The sequence below is a fragment of the Pan troglodytes genome, chromosome 4, assembly GCF_028858775.2.
Source record: "Pan troglodytes isolate AG18354 chromosome 4, NHGRI_mPanTro3-v2.0_pri, whole genome shotgun sequence".
Classification (NCBI taxonomy): domain Eukaryota; kingdom Metazoa; phylum Chordata; class Mammalia; order Primates; family Hominidae; genus Pan; species Pan troglodytes.
Genome location: NC_072402.2, coordinates 6438261 through 6462011, shown reverse-complemented (window position 1 = coordinate 6462011; position 23751 = coordinate 6438261). Strand labels below are relative to the sequence as shown.

The 23751-nt window shown below is 41.7% G+C and overlaps 1 long non-coding RNA gene across 1 annotated transcript in view; it reads right to left on the bottom strand.

The window, feature by feature from the left end:
• Window positions 1-23751, bottom strand: part of LOC134809998 (uncharacterized) — a 42608-nt gene that overhangs the window by 4148 nt on the left and 14709 nt on the right. Inside the window, exon 2 of the long non-coding RNA XR_010157065.1 lies at window positions 1635-1711. This is a non-coding gene — a long non-coding RNA (uncharacterized LOC134809998). The remainder of the gene's footprint in view (window positions 1-1634; window positions 1712-23751) is intronic.

Sequence of the window (23751 nt, the reverse complement as noted above, 5' to 3'; positions counted from 1 at the left end):
CAGCAAATGCGGAAAAGGGAGAGACAAATGTCAGTTACAACCTGAGACAACCCCAGCAATGGAGACTTAGCTTATTCTAGAAATTCCCTTCTTTGATGTCTTCTAAATTGTGGCAACATATGCATAACACGAAATTTACCATTGCAACCATTTTTAAAATGCACTGTTCAGTGACATTAAGTACATTCACATTGTTGTGCAACCATCACCACCACCAGAACTTTTTCATCTTTCCCAACAGAAACTCTGCACCCATTAAACACTAATCCCCTATATTCCTTCCCCCAGCCCCTGGCAACCACGATACTACATTCTGTCTCTATGAACTTGACTATTCTAGGTGCCTTATGTAAGTGGAATCATAGGGTATTTGTCTTTTGGTTACTGGCTTAGTTCCTTAGTTCACTTAGCATAATATCCTCAGAGTTCATTCAGGGTGTAGCGCATGTCAGAATTTCTTTTCTCTTCAATGCTGAAAATATTCCATTGTATGGAATAGTTTTGTCCATTCATCCATTGATGGACCCTTGAGTTGCTCCACCTCTTGGCTGTTGAACAATGCTACTATGAATATGAATGCATAAATATCTGTTTGAGTCCCTGCTTTTAAGTTTTGGGGTATATAATCAGAAGTAAAACTGCTCGATCATTTTATGTCTTTTTAATAGTCTGTGGCCAGCCACCACCTTGACGATTAAGATAGAGTGAGTTCAGTGTGATCACGCATAGATCCAAGTGGTGCTGGGGCACGGGGAACTGCAGCTTTGGGTACCCCATGTCCTGTGGTCATGTCCCCGCACAGACTTTATGTAGAGCAGGTAGGCCATTCCTACATGGGCTGACAGCATCCCACCCCAAGAGTTAGCCTCACCTCTGCCTCAGTTTTGTGTGTGTGTACATGAGTGTGTGTGTGTGTGTGTGTGTATGTTTCATTCCCCCCCCTTTTTTTTTTGAGACAGGGTATCACTTTGTCACGCAGGCTGGAGTGCAGTGGTGTGATCTCAGCTCACTGCAACCTCTACCTCCTGGGCTCCAGCAATCCTTCCACCTCAGCCTCCTCAGTAGCTGGGACCACCGGTATGCACCACCGTGCCCAGCTAATTTTTTGTATTTTTGGTGGAGATAGGGTTTTGCTATGTTTCCCAGTCTGTCATTTTATTTCATTGTTGTTTGCTTGCTTGTTTGCTAGTTTTCTGGAAAGTCAATGTAGCATTTTCAGCTTGAGGACAGGGCAGCCTGGAAATGTTTGGGAGAAACTTCCTCTGGGACACACCTTCAACCAATGGAGAATAAAATTAGTGACTAAAACCTGCAGCGTGTCATTCTCTAGATGGGCAGTTCTGAGGCATGTCCCTGTGATGCTTAAGTGTCCCTGGCAGGATCAAGCTCCAATTCCCTCAGTGGCAAAAGCTCAATAATTCACGAATCATCACTTCTATTTCCTCCCTGTCTTACTGTCTGCACTCTCAAATAAACCACCTGTGCCCAAGCCCAAACCTCAGGTTCTCTGTTAGGATGATGCCAGAAGAAGAAGATAATAAAAGTCCTCAGTTGGCCACATGGATGGGCAATAATTGCCAAAAATTATACATACATAAAGCAAAACAGCCCCCTCTGCTCACAGATTTCCTAACCTTCCAGAGTTGAGATCTTCTGTTTTGGAATAGGAGTCTGTCCGATCATTAGAGAAGAGAGAGCATGTTTTTCTTATCTGAAAAGAAGGAGGAGAGATTAAAAAAATTAGACAGAAATATGCCAAGAAACCTAACAAATCAGAAATATTCATTTGTACGTATTACCAGCCAAATAAAAGCAGAAGTTTATGATAGTGGTGTGTGTATAGTGGTGTGTGTGTGTGTGTGTGTGTATGAGGTGTGTGTGTATGAGGTATGTGTATGTATCATGTGTGTATGTGTATACATGTGTGTGTATATATACACATACTGTTTGTTATGACCATATTTTACCACTGTTTCTGAATTCATGGTATAGATATAACATTTTTTGCCCAACTCATAAATTTATAAAATATACAAAATCACGAGGGTATTTTTCAGGTTATAATTGCTCACCAGTTGATATTTCATGTCTAATTAGCTTGGTTTCTTTCTGAGAGTGTAGAAACCTCTGAGCAGGTACACACTGGAAAACTTATTTATTATGTGCATCTACATTTTGAAATGAATAGGTCATATAATAAAAAATGGTTGATCTTAATAGGCTCTGCTTAATTTCATACTTTATCATCTTTTGAAATATCCCAAGAGTGAACACCAAGGAAACTCTTAATGTTTATGATTGAGATGATTTATGTTTTACATTACAATGATTTCTTCAGTTTTAGAAACGAAGAAGTTCAGTTCATAGTACGAGAATTTTTTAGAATTCTTGGAATTTTAAGTGAGCATGTTACATTAGTGTCTATTTGTTTTATGCTAAATCACTGTAACAAAACAAAAAGTTGATACTGAAAAAAAAGTTGAAACAGAAAAAAAAAGATGGTTCCCATCTGTTGTGGACTGAACTGTGCCCCCCCAACCAAATTCACGTGTTGAAGCCCTAACCCTCCAGTGTGACTATATTAGAGATGGGGCCTTCAGGAAGGTAATTAAGGTCTAGTCAGGTCATAAGGGTGGGGCCCTAATCCAATAGGACTTGTGTGTTAGTCTATTTCCACACTGCTGATAAAGACATACCGAAGACTGGGTAATTTATAAAGAAAAAGAAGTTTAATGGACTCACAGTTCCACATGGCTGGAGAGGCCTCACAATCATGATGGAAGGCAAAAGACACATCTTACATGGCAGCAGGCAAGAGAGAATGAAAACCAAGCCAAGGGGAAACCCTTTATAAAATCATCAGATCTCATGAGACTTATTCACTACCATGAGAATAGTATGGGGAGAAACTACCCCCACGATTCAATTATCTCCCACCAGGTCCTCCCACAACAAGTAGGAATTATGGGAGCTACAATTCAAGATGAGATTTGGGTGGGGACACAGAGCCGAACCTTATTAACTAGTGTCATGAGAACAGGAAGAGGTGCCAGAGGCTGCCTGTTCTCCCTTTCTCTCTCTCTGTGCATGCACAGAGAAGAGGCCAAGCAAGCTCAAAGTGAAAAGGCACTGAGAGGCCTCGGCAGAAACGGTTGTGTAAGCACACAGCCTGTGATGTTCTGTGTGACAGCCCTTGCTGATGAATATGCCAGCGCTCCTGCATTGGATGATCCCTAAGAATGGGTGGTTTCACTTAACTCTGTGCACCCCAAACCACTAGGGCAGTATTTTAAATTTGGCAGATTATCCGTGAATTCATATTTATTGAATTTGGATCAATTCAGTAAGTGTTGATGGTGATTACACTGAAATGTGAGGTCTCTATCTTGAAGATGAACAAGTTACAGGCCTCACTTTTAGAGGTCTTGCACCCTCATGACTGGTGAGTGGGTAACTGAGCTGTTCCTGTGCATACATCCTATAATGCACACATCAGACAAGCCAGGGCAGCATGCCCATGCAAAGACAAGACGATCTACTTATCTGTGGTGGGATTACTCCTTGCAGTCCAAATGTCTAAACAGTAATGTCATCATCAGTCAAACTACTACAAGCAAACATCAAGCAGATCCAGTGAATCCTAGAGATGGGGTCAGAGGTTGCCCCCAATCTCGCTGCATCCCCCAACAAGATATCAGCCTAAGGCCCACTTCTTTCCATGGACAACCCTTTTGGTATTTGTACTCAAATCCCATAAAAAAGTTTTGGCAAAACACTTTAAATGTACTGCACTCTCTCTTTGCACCTCACTCCCATGGAAGTGCCAGAAGCTGGGCTGGGCCACTGACTTCTGCCCCTGCCAGGACTCCTTCCCAAAGAAGCTGGGGGAACACATGAAAAATCCCATGATGCTGAATTCGACAGCCACCTACAAATCATAAAACATGGAAGGATGTCCCTGTGTGGCCCTGTGTGCACTGCCTTGGTCACTGGGAAAGGTCAGGTGCAGCCTGCACTTCTTCAGAGATATTGCTGCCTCCACAGCTGTCCTGGCTGGTTCCCATCCACATGCCATCTCTTCAGATACTGACATAGGAAGGCAGCAAATTTGTGTCCCCCTTGTCAGCTGAGATGGGTTCACACTTTGATGAGGTTCATCAACTTCCAAAAGCTGTGTTAAGCAGCATCAAAACATGTTTCCTAAGGAAATAATTTGGGAAAGACTGAGTGTCTAACTCATAAGCCACCTTATGTTGAAGGATATCTAGGAATAATTTTACCAATACTTTAAAGAAATTTGTGGAGCAGAAGACGGGCAGAGTCAAAGTGCCACACCCACAGCAGAGGGCTCCAGCTTTCTAGTAACACTTTGCAACTCACTCAGGACCCAGCTGAGGTAGGAGAGAAACAAAGCCCAGGAAACAAAAGGAGAGAGGGAGAATCATTACAGTACCAACAATGACATAAAAAAACTACATAAAATAGAAATGAGCTGCAGCTGCTTCCCCATCCTAGGGATGGCAGGGCCCTCCTTCCAGTGGAATAAATCATTGTCTCTTGGGTCCCCATTGCAAAACTCACAGCAATATCTGGAAGGAGGAGTCAAGAGGCTGAGTTGTGCTGCGAAATCATGAAGGGAAGTAATTTGAAGTTCCTGCAGGCAGTTCACAATCAATGTGCGGAGGGGTGTGAAAATGAAAAGAAAAAGAGAGCAGAGGGACAGAAGAGAGAGGAGCCTGTGAACTGGGTGGGAGGCCTAGGCCCTTCCAAAATATACCATCAGTAAAAGAAATCCCTGGTGCTAGGAAGAGTCAATGCCTTTCTAAGGATGGAAATGCTGGCCAGGACAGCTGGAACTGTTTGCATCCCAGCAGACAAATAATTCCTCCCAGATTCATCCTTTGCTAGGCCCTAAATGTCAGTAAGATTTTCTATACATGTTAGCTTTATGTTCCACGTGCTTTAAGTTGATGAAGGAAAAGGGAACTTGTTATCTGCAGCATTTCTCCACCCTACTCCCCACTTCTGGTAATCAATGTTAAAAACAGGTCAAGCCTCCCCCACTCTTCCCCACTCACATTTTCATTTGCAAACTCATAATCAGCCTCCTCTGCTCCTGGCTTCTCTTGCATAACAAATAAGTGCTCTGTGAAAAGCCTGCTGGGTCAGTGAGGAGCTTTGGAAAGACCACATAACGTTTTCATATTTACAAACGTGTTTGCATTCTTGTTTCTTTTTTTACAGCTTCCATTTCTTTGCTGAGATTTTCTATCTTTCCATTTGTTTCAACAATGTTTGCCATTACTTCTTGGCACATTTTATAATAGCTTCAACTTTTTAACATATATTTCCAAAATCTCTGCCATCTTGGCATTGAAATGTATTGAATGCCTTTTCACGGGTAATTTGAGATCTTCCTAGTTCTTTCTATGATGAATTTTGAATTATATTTTGGACAACTGAGTATTATGTTATGAGACTTTATGTCTTGTTTAAATTTTATGAAAAATGTTGACATTTTCTGTTTCAGGTGACAATCATTGGGTCCAAGCTATAAGTTATATTTAGCCTTCTGTAGGTCCACTATTCCATTTTCAAAGACTTTGCTGCACCATTATGATCTGTAGCTCTGTAGGTGACATCCAGTCTAAAACCTAGGCAGTAGAGTATATCCTTTATTCTAATTCTTGGGGTTTTTGGCATGCTGTTTTAGAAAAGCACTATGCATCTGTAATTTGAGTTGAGCCTAGGAACTGGTAAATAATTTCATGGGGTTGTTTTCTAAGTTATTCTCTCTCTATAATGCTCTCAAGTACTTTTTGGTTTTCTAGAATTCCCCTTTTTTTAATTCTATACCCCAAAAAGCTAGGGCTTTATTTAGCCTACCTACTATACACTTCCCTGACTATGCCAATCATTAGGGCCATGGAATGGGAGGACATTAAAAAAAATGAAACAAAACTGTTTACCCCACCTTCTTAAGATGAAAGCTCCCTCGATCAGAGAAGTTTCCTTCCTTCATAGATTTAGGCACTTATGGGTCCAGCTGCCCTTGTATCTCCAGGAGACAACTTTATTGCTTCTTGTGCTGAGCTAGAAGTTTTCTTCTGGAGCTTTCTTTGTCCACACTGATGCCTACCTCTGAGTTTCATGTTATCTTACATCTGGGACAGGAGAAATTACAAACTTGGCCCTGGTTTGATGGTCCTCCAAATTCTGGCCATTTTCTTCAGTGCACCTGGTACTATTTAAATCCAGACTTCTCAAATAGTTGATCCCTGCATTCTGTCCGGGTCTTATAGCTTCATTCATAGAGGCACACAAGGTAACATGTGCTTACTCAATCTTACCTGGAACTAGATTCTTGCCAAATGTGTTCATCATCCTGATTTCATGTCTTGTGATTGAAATAATCACTCCCCTGTTTAAGTGGAAATGAATTTAAGTTTTTCATATACATTTCTTAATTGATTTCTTATAAGATCCTTATTATTTCACCACTCTAACAGAAGAGGAAATTCAGACAAAGAGCCTAGAGTCACAAAGCTAATATGTGGCAGAAGGGGCTCAGAACTGTACCTTTAAATGCCGAGTCTAGCACTTTCAGTGCCACTTCCTAGAATTTTTTATAAGCAACATAATCAGCTGGGACACATATTCTTACAGAACCAAGATTTTCCTTCTGGAATGAGGAATCAAAAGCTTTGCATAAAACAGAATTTTCTTCTCATAGACTTGAATTAGAGTGATGATGATGATGATAATGGTAACAACGATGGTGATTTAAGAATTTGTCATAGCTGATGTTCAAAGAAGTAATTTTCAAAAAAATTTGTGTGTGTATGCCCCTACAAACCTCCTCTATCAATATATCCACCAAGGATAAAGTATAACCATTATCATACTGTTCTCCCAAATCTTGATATGTATGTATTTATTCTTTATATAACCCATGTAGCGTTTCCTTAGGGACCTTCGTGATGAAGAGTATCAAGACCTCAGATTGGGTAGATCACATTTCCGTGGTAGAAAATATTGTTTTATTTTCTTGGAGCTTGATGAATAAGAAAAGAAATGAGTTATATTCTCTTCCTGTTTACAGAAAAAGTATTACTGAGAATGGATGGCTAATAGTAATTTCAAAATTTCTGAAACAGAATATTGAAACTAATGAACATATATTTTCCAATTTGTGTGTGTATATATAGAGAGAGATTATATAGATAGCTTTATAAATCACCTCCTTTCCTATTGAGAAGTAGGAATTTTATATTTTCTACTAAAATTGAAAATGGAAATTCCGGTTATTTAAAACTCTGAAAATGAAAGCCCTCTCACAAGAATTCCCCTGATGATGAAACTTGCTAGAGGCATCTGGTGTCTCTGAATTTTAATAATCTCTTTTTTTAAAAAGTTTTCTTTTTTATCACACACATTGAATGTAAGCATTTGTTTTCAAGCTTTCACCTCACTTCCATGTAATCAGAATAATAAATATGGTAACTCCGTCTTTCAGCCGGAGGCTTAGAGAAGTATGCCACTGAAAACCTTCCACATCCTTTGATAAACACTCCCTTAAGGCTTTCTGCATGCCTTGGAAGCTTCCAGGGTGTCTTTGCATTTTTCCCTTTTAAAAGGATGAAAACGAAAGATATATTAGAGAAGGAAAGGAAACAAATTTGGCATACGATTCCATAATAGGAAGTCCTATTTGGCATTGAAAGGAAGAAAACTACAAAGAGATTCAGGAGAAACTTTGCTTCAAATAGACCTTTTTTATTCTAACAAAAACAAATAATAAACAATGCCTCCTTCCTTTCACTTCATCTGTTCTGGGGAAAGAATAATTTGTCACAATGACGTCACTAGAAGCAGACTGCCTCTTGGAAAGCCCTTTCTCCACTCTGCTCCCTCACAAGGGAAGCCACATCTTCAGGGGCCAAATCCCTATCCCTCCGGTTCCAAACATGCGTATGTATGCTAAGAGCCAGTGCTAGGAGTCAGAGAGAGGCTATTAATGTAAATATGTTTTCTGATGGTTACAGTCTCCGTTTTAAGTTCCTGTCTCTCCTCACTAAAGAATATAGTTGTCATGACAAAATACAATGTACAAGACAATAAAGTTTCTTTTTTTTAATTATTATTATTATACTTTAAGTTTTAGGGTACATGTGCACAACGTGCAGGTTAGTTGCATATGTATACATGTGCCATGTTGGTGTGCTGCACCCACTAACTCATCATTTAACATTAGGTATATCTCCAAATGCTAAACCTTCCCCCTCCCCCCACCCCACAACAGGCCCTGTGTGTGATGTTCCCCTTCCTGTGTCCAGACAATGAAGTTTCTAATTATCCAACAGATATGAATGCTGACCATTACATTTGTACCTTAATGTAAGTAAATCCAATAAAAATGTGTCTCAGTGCCAAACTACATATCCAAAGTCTCTTCTAATTTTAATAGCTTATGATTCTAGAAAACTATTAGAGTTAATATCTAATCCAAATTATAAATAGATGTATATATATATATATATATATATATACATGAATACTTGTGGTGTTTGACTACCTTGTAAATTATTTTGAATAGTTGAGTCTAAGTATCTAAAATATTTAGTCTTTGAATTTCATGAAACTATTATATTGATTCCACAGTATCATTGCAAAAAAGAATCTACTCAGCAAAGAAAAATTTTAGCCTGGTCACATTATAACTTCTGAATGAACTGGAACTTAAAAGCTGAAATGTAACTGCATTGTTAACCAAGTTTCATCTTAAACTGAGCAGGACTTAAGGAAAACCCTGGCTTCTGTTTAAAAATATTACTTTTTAACAGAACAATGGTTATGATAATTCAGTCATTGCTTCGAAGGAATTTATAAAGAATGTGAATTATTAAGATTGGCACCATGCCTCTCACTTGGAATGTCATTCCATGAGTGTTCAGAAAGACAAATGCATACATTCACCAGAACTGATCACAGAGCTACTTTGTGACAGCAAGTCCATGCGAAGGCTACAGGATTAACCAAAATAGAGCTCTATTCTGCATGGGTCAGTCCATACTGACAGTCATTCATTGTTGTTATTCTGAACATTATAGGAAAGACTCATTTCTTCTTGATGATTCTAAGAAATTATCCTAATCTGTTACTAAAGAGTCTGTTACTATGGTTTCATTGTAGAAAATTTGGAAGAAAAAAATTTAAATGTATCTATATCTCAATACACAGATATAACCACTGATAATAATTTGATGATACAGTGTCTTTCTTACAAGTGCTTTTCTATGCAAATACACACACACTGTATAGGTATATGTATGTGTACATGTACATGTAGAGATAGCTAGATTGATGTTTTGAAAGTGAAGTTTACCTAAGTTGGTGTTTTATGTGTGTGTTTGTTTGTCTCAACATCTGTAATGTAACTGCTTCCCATGGGAGTAGGGTGTGGCTATCCGGCTCTGAAGTTTAGGACTGTAGCCTGAATGGGTGGTTGTGAGCCATTGAAGCCATGGTCTAGGCTCAACACCTCAGGAATCTTGTGTCTTTTGTCTGTTAAGCACCTGCTATGTGCCCCACTAGGTGGGCTTATATTTGTTTGTTTCCTTCCCATGAATCAGCCAGGTGCCTCCTGGTTTAAAGTCAGGGAGGGTGAGCAGCGAGGCTGGGTCCATCCCACAGGGATATGGATTTGCAATATGGACTCCTGACCATTTAAGTGTTGCCGCTATCAAAATTAAGCCCAGGCGTATCTTCATCCTACTGCCTCATTCTTTCACATTCAGCTGGTAGCCAGTGGACAAGATATTTTTTTTTTGAGACTGAATATCCACCCAGGCTGGAGTGCAATGGTGCGATCTCAGCTCATTGCAACCTCTGCCTCCCAGGTTCAAGCGATTCTTCTGCCTCAGCCTCCCAAGTAGCTGGGACTACAGGCCTGCACCACCACGCCTGGCTAATTTTTATATTTTTAGTAGAAACGGGGTTTCACCATATTGGCCAGGCTGGTCTTGAACTCCTGACCTTGTGATCCACATGCCTCAGCCTTCCAAAGTGCTGGGATTACAGGCATGAGCCACTGCACCCCGCCTAGTGGACCAGATCTTAGGGTTCTCTAGCTGAAGGCAGAGGGCACATGCAGAGCCTGTGGGTCCAGAGACAAGTTATCCGTGGCCACTGCCCAACACACTTCTGCAATCGGAAGCTGGAAATAATAAGAAGCAAGAGCAAAGGTGATTGGTTAAATCATTTTCTATTGTTAGAGAGAAACATTTCCTGATGGGACCCAAGATTGTAGAGAAAGAATACAAAAATCACTCCTGTTAATGGGACAGCAACAAATATTTTACCGTCTCCAAAAATCAAAGCTTAAAAGGTGGCAAAGAAAAAGCTGAGCCTTAGAAATTTATTTCTAAGAGAAATATATCTATTTCTCTTAGCTCTCAGGCTACCCTGATTTGTGTGCCCCTGCATGTATGGCAGATGATAAGGGCTCTTCCGTGGAGAGGAGCTCATTAAATATCCAGCAACTTAATACGATCAGCCATGGAGCCCCACCCACATGACATGCATGAGCATCTTCCAGATGAGAACTGCTAATACCAGAATGTCCTCTAGATGAGGTATCTATGTACCCTCCCACCAGCTTTCAGGGGAGTCCCAGCTTGCCACAACCTAGCCATATTGGATCTAATCAGTCATGTCCTTTCTGTATCAATTAGATGTATGAAAGCATGTCACTGTTGCTTTAATTCTGTTTCTGTTATTGTTAGTGGATGGATGTCCTTCCACCATGCCTTCCCCTCTAGATCTCATCTTCTGCTATGGCCATCTTTGCTCCATGTGCGCCTTGCTCTTTTACCTGTGAAGTTGCCTTTTTTCCATAAAAAATAATAGTAATAACTACATTTTCTGAACTCTTACTATGGTCCAGACATAATGCTAAGGACGTAATAGATATTACTTACTTGGGCTGGGCATGGTATCTCACATCTGTAATCCCACCACTTTGGGAGGCAGAGGCAGGTGGATCACTTAAGGTCAGAAGTTCCAGACCAGCCTGGCCAACATGGCAAAACCTCATCTCTACTGAAAAAAAAATACAAAAATTAGCCAAGTGTGGTGGTGCCTGCCTGTAGTCCCAGCTACTTGGGAGGCTGAGACAGGAGAATCGCTTGAACCCAGGAGCCGGAGGTTGCAGTGAGCCAAGATCAAGCCACTACACTCCAGCCTGGGTGACAGAGTGAAACTGTGTCTCAAAACAACAACAAAAAAGATATTACTTGAATCTTCAGAACAACCCGATGAAGTAAGTACAATCATTATCATCCCATATTACAGAAGGACAAGGTAAGGTGCCAGGGGGTTAAATGACTTGACCAAGATCACACAGGTAAGGATTACACATAGTACTGGACAAATAGTAGATCCTCGTTAACTAGTAGCTACTATTATTACTGGTATTATTGTCTTATTTATGTATTTTTAAACAGACCTTAATGTTTAGAGCAGTTTTAGGTTCACAACAAAATTCAGGGGACAGCACAAACAGTTGCCATATAGTTCCAACCCCCTTCACACACACACAGCCTACCCTGCTGTCAACCTCCCCGCCACAGTGATAAATTTGTCATGCTTAATTAACCTGTGCTGACACATCATGATCACCAACGTCCCTAATTCACATTAGGGCTCACTCTTGATATTGCGCACTCTGTGGATTTGGACAAATGTATAATGACATGGACCCACTATTACAGTATCATACAGAATCATTTCACTGCCTTAAAATCACCTGTTCTCTATTTATTTTTCCTCCCCTTGACTCCTAGCAACCACTAAATTCTTTCTTTTTTCTTTTTCTTTTTTTTGAGATGGAGCCTCACACTGTTACCCAGGCTGGAGGGCAGTGGCATGATCTCAGCTCACTGCAACCTCCACCTCTAGGGTTCAGGTGATTCTCTTGCCTCAGCCTCCCCACTAGCTGAGTTTGCAGGCACCTGCCACCACGCCTAGCTACTTCTTGTATTTTTAGTAGGGACGGGTTCCACCATGTTAACCAGGCTGGTCTCGAACTCGTGACCTGAAGTGATCTGCCTGCCTCAGCCTCCCAAAGTGCTGGGATTACAGGTGTGAGCCACCTCGCCTGGCCTAACCAATGAACTTTTTAATGTCTCCATAATTTTACCCTTTACATAATATCATAGATTTCGAACCATATAGTATGTAGCCTTTTCAGATTGGCTTCTTTGAGTCAATACACATTTAAGGTCTCCACGCATTTTTATTGTTGTTTTGGTTGTGTGTGTGTGTGTCTGTGGGTATGTGTGTGTGTGTGTGGCTTGATAGCTCATTTCTTTTGGTGCTGAAAAATATTCCATGGTCTGGATGTATCACAGTTTGTTTATCTACTCATCTACTGAAGGACATCTTGGATGTCTCCAAATTTTGGCAATTATGAATAAGCTATTATAAACATTTGAGTGCAGATTTTTGTGTGGACATAAGTTTTCAACTTATTTGGGTAAATACCAAGGAGTGCAACTGCTGGATGATATTGTTAGAGTATGATGAGTTTTGTAAGAAACTGCCAAGTTGTCTTCCACAGTGCCTGTACCATGTTGCACTCCCACCAGCAACGAATGAATGCTCCTATTGCTCCACCTCCTTGCCACCATTGGGTGTTGTCAGTGTTTTGGATTTGTGACATTTAAAAGAGTACCGTGGCATCCCAGTGTTGTTTTGATTAGCTGTTCCCTAATGACGTACGATGCTCAGCACCTCTGCATGTGCTCATGCCACCCTACGTCTGCCTTGGTGAAGTGTCTGTTCAAGCCTTTGCTCACTTATTAATCAGGTTGCTTATTTCCTTATTGATGAGTTTTAAGGATTCTTTATATGTTGTGGTTGACGGCCCTTTATCAGATATGCCATTTGCAAATATTTTCTCCCAGTTTGTGGCTTGCCTTCTCATTCTCTTGACAGTATTTTCCACAGAGGAGAAGCTTTAATTTTAATGAAGTCCAGCTCATTAGTTATTCCTTTCATAAATTGTGCCTTTGGTGTTGTGTCCAAGGAGTCACCACCATGCCCAAGGTCATCTAGATTTTCTCCTGGGTTATCTTCTAAGAATTTTATAGTTTTGCATTTTTCATTCAGGTATATTATCCACTTTGTTAATTTTTATGAAGGGTATAATGTTTGGGCCTAGATTTATTTTTTTGCATGTACATGTCTAGTTGTTCCAGCATCATTTGTTTAAAAGACTACTTTTTCTCCATTGCATTCTCATTACTTCTTTATCAAAAATTGGTTTACTATACTTATATGAATCTATTGGGTTGCATTTTAAAAGGATTTTAGAAACATTCATGCATCATGAACATTAATCCCTTGTTTATTTTATATGCTTAAATCCTTTCCTTCTAGACTGTTGCTTACCTTAATTTTTTTCATGGGACAGAGATTTTAACATGCAACATTTTAACCTATTGTTTCTCTAAGCCTCTGTGTTTTCTATTTCACATAGACAGGTAGGTATATTATATTACTAACATTATTATTATATATTATTAGCATAACAAAAGGAAGATGATGAGGTGTTTAAAAGAAAATGAAGAATAGTAACATAATAATAGAAAATTTAATAAAATAATATAATATATAATATAATCATAATTTTCTGTCATACAAATATTCTATATTTCAAATAATATATTTTCTATATATTATTTATATATAACAATATTCCATTCGGTTATATAATATAATATTCTTATTATATTTTAATATAATATTTTATAATTATATATTTATATAATGATTAATAAAATATTAAATACATATCAATTAATATATAACATTATATAACAGTAATAATATTATATATTTTGTTCTCACAGCCTCATCATCCTGTTTTTATGTTATACTGATTCATCTGACATTTATCTTTGTGTGTGACATAAAATAGAAATATATCAAACTTTATTTTTCCCAAATTGATGGCTTTTCTAAAAAATATGAGACCTATTCCATATGTTCCCCACTCTATTGAAATAGCTTTTCCACACACTTACTATAAAAAGGATAAGTTATTCTCCACTGTGTTTTTTTATTTTGAAATTTTTATAATGCTTATCATGAACTTTACAATGCTTTTTCCTTCCACACAAATTTTATAATTGGATTGTCCAGTCCCCCAAAGCATATTTTGTGACCTTGCCAGGTGTGCATTAATCCGTCTGTTTCCTTGAGAGTGGGACACAGGCTGACGCTCCACCCAGGATCCCACGTGCATCTCCTCACATTTCTTTTACGTTCTAAAGATTGTTATAGATTTCACATATATTTAGGGAATTATTTCTTTACTTTTCTATTAGTGCAGCTGTAAAATTTTAGTTATAAAATGTTCTAATTGCTTATTCTAGTACAGGGAAGGTTATTGTTTACAGTTCTGATAAGTGGCTGTTTTACTCAGTGTGCAAAGGGCTTTCCGTTTATCCTCCTGGCTTTCCTAGGCATCTAATTACACTGTTGGTAAGTTCCAGTTTCCTCTAACTGATTTATTTTTATTTTCATCACCGTGATGAGGACATTGGGCGACAGGTGCTGTTAGCAGGAAGAACAGGAATCTCTGGCTTACACATGACTCTTACAGAAATGGTCCGAGTTCACAAATCTCTGGCTTACATATGACTAACGGAAATGGTCTGAGTTCACGCACATGGAAGATTTAGTGCAGGGTTCTAGTAGACAGCATGTATCAACTTAAAGAACTTTCCACTTTTACTACTTTGCCAGTTTTTTTCCCTTTTGAAAGGAATGGTGGTGAATTTTGTTACATTCTATTTCAGCATCTGAGATAATTTTCTACTTGAAAATTACCTAGTTGAAAATGCTGATGTGATTAATTTCAAAACAGATCACTTACCTTTCTAGGTCCTTTAGTGACTTAGAAAGGTAAGTATTGCTGTGCCTGTCTTTACAGATCACCACATCGATGCTCAGAGAAGCCAGTTAACTTGCCCGTGGTCACAGCTATTGAGTTTTGGAGTGAAGGTTAAATTAGGTTTGTCTGGCACCAAAGCTTATGACCTCACTTGGGCTGGACCTTAGGGCTAAAGTACTCTTTTAATCCTCCCTTTAGACTGTGGGACACTTTTGAATTCTGGAGAGGGAGGAATGGCAGGGAATCATCATCAGTATAAAGTGTCCCTGTAGAAAGCTTTTGTCCTGCTGCTGTGGATGCAGTTCCACCTGGTCCCAGGGGAGCAGGGATGGAGCTATGGCGAGCACCTCCTTCAGGGATTCCTCAGCCACTACTCTCATAGGCAAGCTGTCTGCAGTGCCACCTGAGAGCCCATGGCCTCAGCACTGCTGACTGATGGTGGGGACAGAGGAGGGGAGATGGTGTCTCCCTTTTGGCCAAGGATGGCAGTTTTCTCATCTACTCCCTGCTCAGGGTGGGACAGACCAGTGTCTCCACTAAGCTGCAGGCCTGAGACACTTTGTCATCACCCCCCAGTCTTTTTGTCAGATGTGGGCAATTCCATGTTGTGGCAGCACCTGTCTCCCCAGGGTTGCCCTGGGTCCTCATCCTCCTGGGCAGTTTCTTCCATTCATGAAAACAGGTGAGTCACCTGGGCCAGCCTAGACCCACCTGGACAGCCGGCCAACCTCAGTTTCACCTCAGTGGAGGTTTCCATCACCTTCCCAGCAATCTATGCCCTCCTCCCTCCTCCTGCATCCCAGGGGACATGGATGCCCAGCCTAGAAGTTGATCCCAACTGCTTCTGCCCTACGCACAGCCAGTCTCTCCAGGCTGTATTAGTCTGTTTCCACACTGCTGATAAAGACATACCTGAGACTGGGCAGTTTACAAAAGAAAGAGGTTTAATTGGACTTACAGTTCCCTATGGTTGGGGAAACCTCACAATCATGGTGGAAGGCAAGGAAGAGCAAGTCCCATTTTACATGGATGGCAGCAGGCAAAGACAGAATGAGGAAGATGCAAAAGCGGAAACCCATGATCAAACCATCAGAACTCGTGAGATTCATTCACTACCAGGAGAACAGTATGGGGGAAACCGACCCCATGATTCAATTAGCTCCCACCAGGTCCTTCCCACAACACACTGGAATCAAGGGAGTACAGTTTAAGATGAGATTTGGGTGGGGACACAGCCAAACCCTATCGCAGGCTCTGTTGGTTCTGCCTCCTCAATGTTTCTTGGCTTCGTGCCCTTTTCACATCTCCATGAGAACAGTCTCAGCCACCCCACCTTCTGTAGGTATCACAGAGCTCCGTGGTCTGCCTCTACATGGCTTCTTCCAGGCCTTTCTTTATTCTGCACCATGGTGGTCCTTCCAGAAAATAAGCCCCTGAACGTCCACCTCCATGGCTGTCAATTGCTCTTAGGACAAAATCTATGCAAGGTTTTCAAAATCTGTACCATCTGGCCCCTGCTTCCTTCCACACCTCACAACCCCCTCCTCCCTTGTATTCTACTTCCCATGCCAAGTGAAATTCTTCAGCCTGGTCCCTCTTACCTCCAGGCCCACACAGACTGCCTGGTCACTCTGGGGTCCTCACACCCTGTCTCCCCAGTGCAACCCTGGCAACGTTACCTGCAACTGCAAGCAAGGCACATCTCCACCGGGGAGACAGTGGGACATCTGTGTGTCCATTGCTACAGCCAGAAGGATTCTCAAAACAGAGCCTGGAACTGAAGATGCTTGGGAAGGACCTGTTGAAATGGTGTCGTGTCAGGGCTATGGGTTGAACTGATCCCCACCCCCTACCAAATTCTTATGTTGAAGTCTTAACTTCTGCTGTTTCAGGACAGAACCTTATTTGAAGATAGGCCCTTTAATGAGGTAATTAGGCTAAATAAGGTCATATGAGTGGGCTCTAATCCAATATGGCTGATATCCTTATAGGGATTGGAGACTGGCCTGGGCAAAAAAGCAAGACCTCCTCTCCAAGAAGAAGATGAAAGAGAGCAAGAGAAGAAGAAGCAGCAGAAGAAGAAGGAGAAGGAGAAGGAAAAGGAGAAGGAGAAGGAGAAGGAGAAGGAAAAGGAGAAGGAGAAGGAGAAGGGGAGGAAGGGGAAGGGAAGGGGGAAGGAGGAGGAGAAGAAGAAGAAGAAGGAGAAAAAGACGGGGGAGGAGAAGAAAAAGAAAGAAGAAAGAAGGAAGAAGGAGAACAAGAAAAAGAAGGAAGAAGGAGAAGAAGGAGAAGGAAGAGGAGGAGGAAAGGAGGAGAAGGCGGAGGGGAGGTAGAGGAGAAAGGGGAGGAGGAGTGGGGGAGTAGAAGGAGGGGAAGGAGGAGGGGGAGGGGGTGATTGGGATGCAGATAGGACACAAAGAAGGATGACCATGTGAGGTCACAACAAGAAAGCAGGCAAGAAATTGAGGTCTCACCGGAAACCAAACCTGCCAATACTGTGATCTTGAACTCCTAGTTTCCAGAAGAGTGAGAAAATAGACTTGAGATGTTTAAGCCCTCCAGTCTGTGGTGCTTTGTGATGGCATTCCTATGATACTAATGCAATGAGCACACATGGTTTACCTAAGAGAGCAACACTTTTCAAGTTCTTATAGCCACAGGGAGCAAACACACAGGCAACGGGCTTCAGTTCACATGTCCATGTCTGCTTCTTGCACTCGCTGCTACTGACCCCCACTGGCTTTTGTCTTCGGTGGTAGTTTGGCATATAATCCCTCTCCTCATCAGTTTAAAATCCAAATTATACAAAAGATATTACACCTTGTCTTTAATTTAGGCATGACCAAGCTAGCATTCTATATCAATCTATAGGCTATAACAAATAAATATAAAAACTGATGCCCTCACAAGCTAAAGAATGCAGGTGGTAGAAATAAACTGCAGAAACAAATACACACATACACACATGCATAAACACACATGTAGAAACACACACATGCATAAACACACATGCCCACAGAAGGGCATGCACACATACACATGTGCACAACACACAGGCATGAACATGTATATATACACATGCACACACTTATAACAAATATGCACACATACCTACAAGAGTTGTAAAATACTCAGTTACTGTGAGTTTCAGCTAACTGAGTCTGAGGGGTATTTGGACTGCCTTTAAAATTTGTCACATTAATTTTTATGCAGTCCAGAGGCTGTATTGGTGGCTGTCACTTCTCCCTGCTTTATTTTATTTTATTTTATTTTATTTTATTTTATTATTTTATTTTATTTTATTTGAGACAGAGTCTTGCTCTGTTGCCCAGGCTGGGGTGCAGTGGCACGATCTCGGATCACTGCAGCCTCTGCCTCTCGTGTTCCAGCAATTCTTCTGCCTCAGCCTCCTGGATAGCTGGGATTACAGGCACACACCACCACGCCTTGCTAATTTTTGTATTTTTAGTAGAAACAGGGTTTCACCATGTTGGCCAGGCTGGTCTTGAACTCCTGACCTCAAGTGATCCCCCCGCCTTGCCCTCCCAAAATGCTGGGATTACAGGCATGAGCCACTGCGCCTGGCCCTCCCTGCTTGATGTTTATTTATTGCCTTTCTACTTGGCTGCTTTTTTCCAGAGATGGCATGGTTGAGTTTAGGTCCATGATCATATTCATTGTCATGTCAGCAACCATAGCAAATGCCACCGTCTCTTCTCCCTGTGCTGTTACAATGCTGGGGAGATGCAGAAAGGACAGAGACTTATTGACATAGAGTTATTTAATTATCTTGGTAGCCTTTTGAAAAACCAGGAAGGAAGTGTTCCAGGCAGCCGCCTCACTATCTCAGGCAGCATTTTTTGGTCACTGTGTTTCTGCCTCTCACTTTCATATCCTTGCTACTTGCTCTCCTGGGCTTTCTCAAGAAAATGAAATTCCTCCGGATTCGTAGCCTTGGATATGAGCAGCCATGTCCCGTACTGCAGGCAGCTGCCACTGAACTTTCAAAGCATGCCTGCCCAAATCCCAGGGCTTGACTCTTCACCATCATAATAAAACAAGATTTCTAATGCAGTGCTGAAGCTCAAGATAGAAAGATTCCTGTTTTGCCAATGTTAGCTTTGCCAACAAAATAATGCATTTGCCTGGGCCCAGTCTTTTTATTGAGGATTCCTGGTGCTCTAAGTTTATGTCACTGACATTTATTAAAATTAAAAAAAAAAAGGTCTCAGTGCAGAGCTGAAGCATGAAGCATGCAGACGAAGCCACGCAGCTCTATGAGGTCTCATCACCACCAGGGGTTCCCTCCCACTACCCCCACAGAGGGTGGGCCAGGCCGCACCCCAGCCCTGTATCCTCTCCAATGCTCTGAGATGCATGGGGTCTGCCTACAGGGGATTTCATGGAGAGAGGCCTTCAGGCCATGGCCTCAAGCAATACCTCATTCCTCATTCCTGAGCAAGAGCAGAGGCCTGCTTGCACTTGCACCCAGCTAAGGGGAGTGAGATGAGCCATGCATTCGTGTGGGCTTTTGCTCAGCAAAGGCATAGAAAGCAGGGTGCCTGGACGGAAGGATCTGGCAGGGTCTTTGAAAGAGGCAGACTAAGGGACGCTGTTGCTGGAAGGTGAGCATCCTCAGTTTATTTGTTACTGATCAATGGCTGCACCTGTTGGTGCCAGCGATAGTTCTGTGCACTCCCCCTGAGTGAGCCTCCATGGGAACCCTGAACCCCACTTTGCAGAGGGCCTTGTGTCTCCATCTGTAAACACCATCTCCCTGTACTACTTCTGCTTTCTCAGCTTCAAAGAAAGAGGCTGAGCTTTCTCTCTGAGTTCTCAACCCTTTGTACCAGCTAACTCTGTTTCAGATATATGGATAACCCAATTCAAATTGGCATGAGCGTAATAACAGGGCATCTATCTATTCATATTACTGAAAGCCCATGAAGTAGGACTGGCTTCTATCAGGACTTGACCCAAAAGCTCAAGTAACACTAGCAGTCTTGGTCTCCTTCCCCGACTGAGCTCTGCCTCCCTAGCCCCTCCCCTGAGTGCAGAAGTCACATTGATTTTCCTCATGATAGCAAGGTGGCTGCAGGAGCTCCAAGCGTGAAGCTGTTATACCATCTTTCAGGGGCTGAATTGTAGCTCCTGCAAAGATCTCCACACTGCAATTCCCAGAACCCTTGAATGTTACCTTTTGTGGAAAAAGGAACTCTGTCGATGTGACAGAGTGAAGGGTCTTGAGGTAGGGAGATTATCCTGGATTTTCCAGATGGACCCACATGTAACCCAAGGGTCCTTATGTGAGGCAGCCTGCAAGGTCAGAGACAGGGAAGGGGGCATGATTACGCTGCATGGCTGGATTGAGGGTGGAGGAACACAGGAGCCTCTAGAAGCTGGAAAGCAAGGACATGGATCCCCACCCCAAGAGCCTGCAGAAGGGCCTAGTTCTTCCAACATCCTGACTTTAACCTAGGTAGACTGACTGGGGACACTGGCCTCCAGGACTATAAAGTAATAAATATTGTTTCATGCATGCCAGTAGGTGTACACTCACTTTTCAGAGCAGCAGGAGGAAATTAATATACCACCAAACTTCTTTTTCTTTCCAGAAGCCACAGCAGATATCTCTCCTTGCCCTACTGGCTCTAACAGTGTTTTGTTATCACACCCGGATCAATAGCACAACCAGAGGGATGGGACAGGTACTGATGGACATACACCTGGAAAATAACTATGGAGTTTTGAATATTCTATGAGTGAGGCAACATGAGAGTTTCTTTATAGGAATGCTCTTGAATCTAAAAAGAGAAAAAATAATAATAAAAATAACCTCACGAGGTTTCAATATCCCTACTGTCAAAACGAGAACAAATATCTTGCAAAAGGGCATCTAAGTTGCAGAGCTGGGGCTTTCTGCCTCCAAACCCCAATTCTTTCCATCCCTTTGCCTCCATGTCATGTCACATTCCTTTTGTCACATCCCACAACCATCACCATCATCATCACTGCTGCAATATGGGCCAAAGAACCCGAAAAAAAGATGCTGCTGTATTTCACAACTTTAGCATGTGAGAGGAAGGCCTTGCTTCATCTGACAGGCTGAGAGTTGCTCCTGGGAAATAACCAATCCTGTTTAAAGCTGAGGTTAGGGCCTTGCCCAACCCACTTCTTCTGTAGTTGACACTTGAATTGCATGACATGGGGCCAAGGTCTCTGCAATTTCAATTTCTCCTGAGTCTAAGTCCCTTAAGACCAATGAAGCAATGAGGGGGCCTCATCCTTAAGGAGATGCTGCTACTGACCCACTGGAGTTTGGAGGGACTGGTCCACCCAGACTGGTTTTGTTCATGTCACCCCACCCAGTCTTCCTGTTCCCTGGGGCTTGCCTTGATATCTTGCGCCTTGTTTATGCAACATCATTTCACCTCCTCGTGAGCAGAAACCTCCCTTTCCATGTGCAGAGACTTAGCAACATGAAATACTTATTGCATTCATGCCATGGGGTTTGCCCTCCTGTTTCTCTGCCTTACTGTGCCAAGATGGAAGCACTTTCCACCTGCAAGGCCAGATCCCCCACCCCAACCCCTCAGGCTGGTTCCTGCAGTGTTTCATGAGGTGGCCTGGGACTGAGGCCCCTGGATCCCTTCATGTTCCAGGTGACCTGATCCTTGAATCACAACAGCACCAACCTGTAATTGGATCTGCTCCGTCTTCCATCCCCATGAAGACACACGCTCCTGCAGCCGGGCTTCATGCCGCCCTGCAAAGCTGCCACCCACAGCCCCTGCTGAGGAAGCTTGGACCCCACCAAACCCTCCACACCCAGGCTGCCCTCCAGAAAGAGCCCCATTCCTGATGGTTTGTTACTTGCTATTGCAAAGTTTAAAAGCAAGCATCTCTCATAACAGTAGCCTGCATATGCTCAATCTTTTTGCTTTTCTTTCTTTTACCCTAAATGTATTCCTTAAAAAATGACAATCCATATGAGCCCATCAATCTCTATTTTTAAAGCATAGCACCTCTCCCTTCCTCTTCCTTTCCTGCTCATCTGTGCAGAGGAAAGACAAGCATTCCTGCTCCTTATGTTAGCTCTAGGAATTGCCTGGCTCTCCTCAAGGAGAAAGCTTCACTCATGTTACAGGGAAGGCTGACTTTTGCCTGTAGATAGTAATTGTTTAGGCAATGTGAGATGCAACTTGGAAGAAAGTCATATCATGTTTTTGTTTTATTCTGGATTTCTGCCTACGAAAATGCTGACTAAGCAAAGAACATGGGGATAAATATAAGTCAGAATTTATTTATTGGGGGAGCAATCAACACAAAAAGCTTAGTGGCTTGGTGGATTTCTCTCTCTCTCTCTCGTGCTCTCTCTCTCTCTCTCTCTCTATATATATATAGGTCTTCACCATCATAATAAAACAATAGGTATATACAGAGAGACAGAGATGTGTATGTATATATATATATGTGTGTATATATATATATCTTTTTTAAAAAGTAATGTCATTTCGAACCGTTTTCTTCATTATTAATTTAAAGAAGAGTCATGAAGACAGAATTACTAGTATGAACAGGAGCCAGCATTCAGAACTGGAAAAGAGATCCTTATTTCTGCTTCCACTCACTGAGGGAGAGTCTGAGAAGCAGAAGATGAAGGGGAGACAGTAACTACAGTCACGTGCTGTATAAGGACATTTTGATCAAGGATGGACTGCCTACATGACAGTGTCTCATAAAATTGTAACTGTATTTCTATTGTGTCCTTTCTGTGTTTAGATATGATATATTCAGAGTCACAAATACTTACCATTGTGTTACAGTTGCTTACAGTATTCAGTAGAGTAACACACTGAAGGTGTTTGTAGCCAAGGAGCAATAGGCTCTACCATACAGCCGATGTGTGTAGGAGGCTGGACCATTGGCATTTGTGTGCGTACACTTTGTGATGTTCACAGGACGGAATCACCTGTGTCTTAAATTGTATCCCCACTGTTAAGAGATGCCTGACTGCATTCAAGTCACCAGCAACGGATAATAGCAGCACGCCCAGGACAGAGCCCCTGGCCCCCAGCCCAGAGCATAGCCCCATGTGGCTGTCACACAGGCCGTCAGCTTGGTTTTACGACCCTTCTTAGGTTGCAAACTTATCAATATTTTTCACCATGGAAAAATAAATTATGAGCGATTGGCTTGCAGATAATCTTTGCATGATCATTTCTGTGTAGCTGAATTCAAATATCATCAAATATTTGATAAGGCTTGGATATTTAAGGAAAAATGGTAATAATTTAATGTGCTTTTAAACATTTACACAAGTGATTAAAATCTTCACTGTATCCTTTGCTATTTGTCTGCAGGAGAACACTGCAGAGTGTCTTTGACAGACAGCAATGTCCCTCTCTTGTGTCCCTGCAAGGCCATCACTGTGGGGGCTGGAACTGACTGACCCGACCCTCAGGCCCCTGGCACGTCTGGGAGCCAGGGAGGTTCTAAATATTAGGCATAATTTACATTGTGTAGTGACATTTGGAAGTGTGAAATAAATCCTCATCTTTTGGTGTTCATTGCTTTCTGAAGGAAATCTTTATTGTTACATTTTAAATTACATCATTAATAAAATCTAGCTATTAAAAACAATTTCTTTTGGTAGAAAATAATCACTCTTTACATGCATCAATTATTTTGTCTATTTGATCTAAAGTCACTTTGGGAAAGAATGTAATAAATATTTGTAGTGGGGGGGTAGAAATGCAGGGAACTGAGTTGTTTCTATGGCTAAGAGTGAG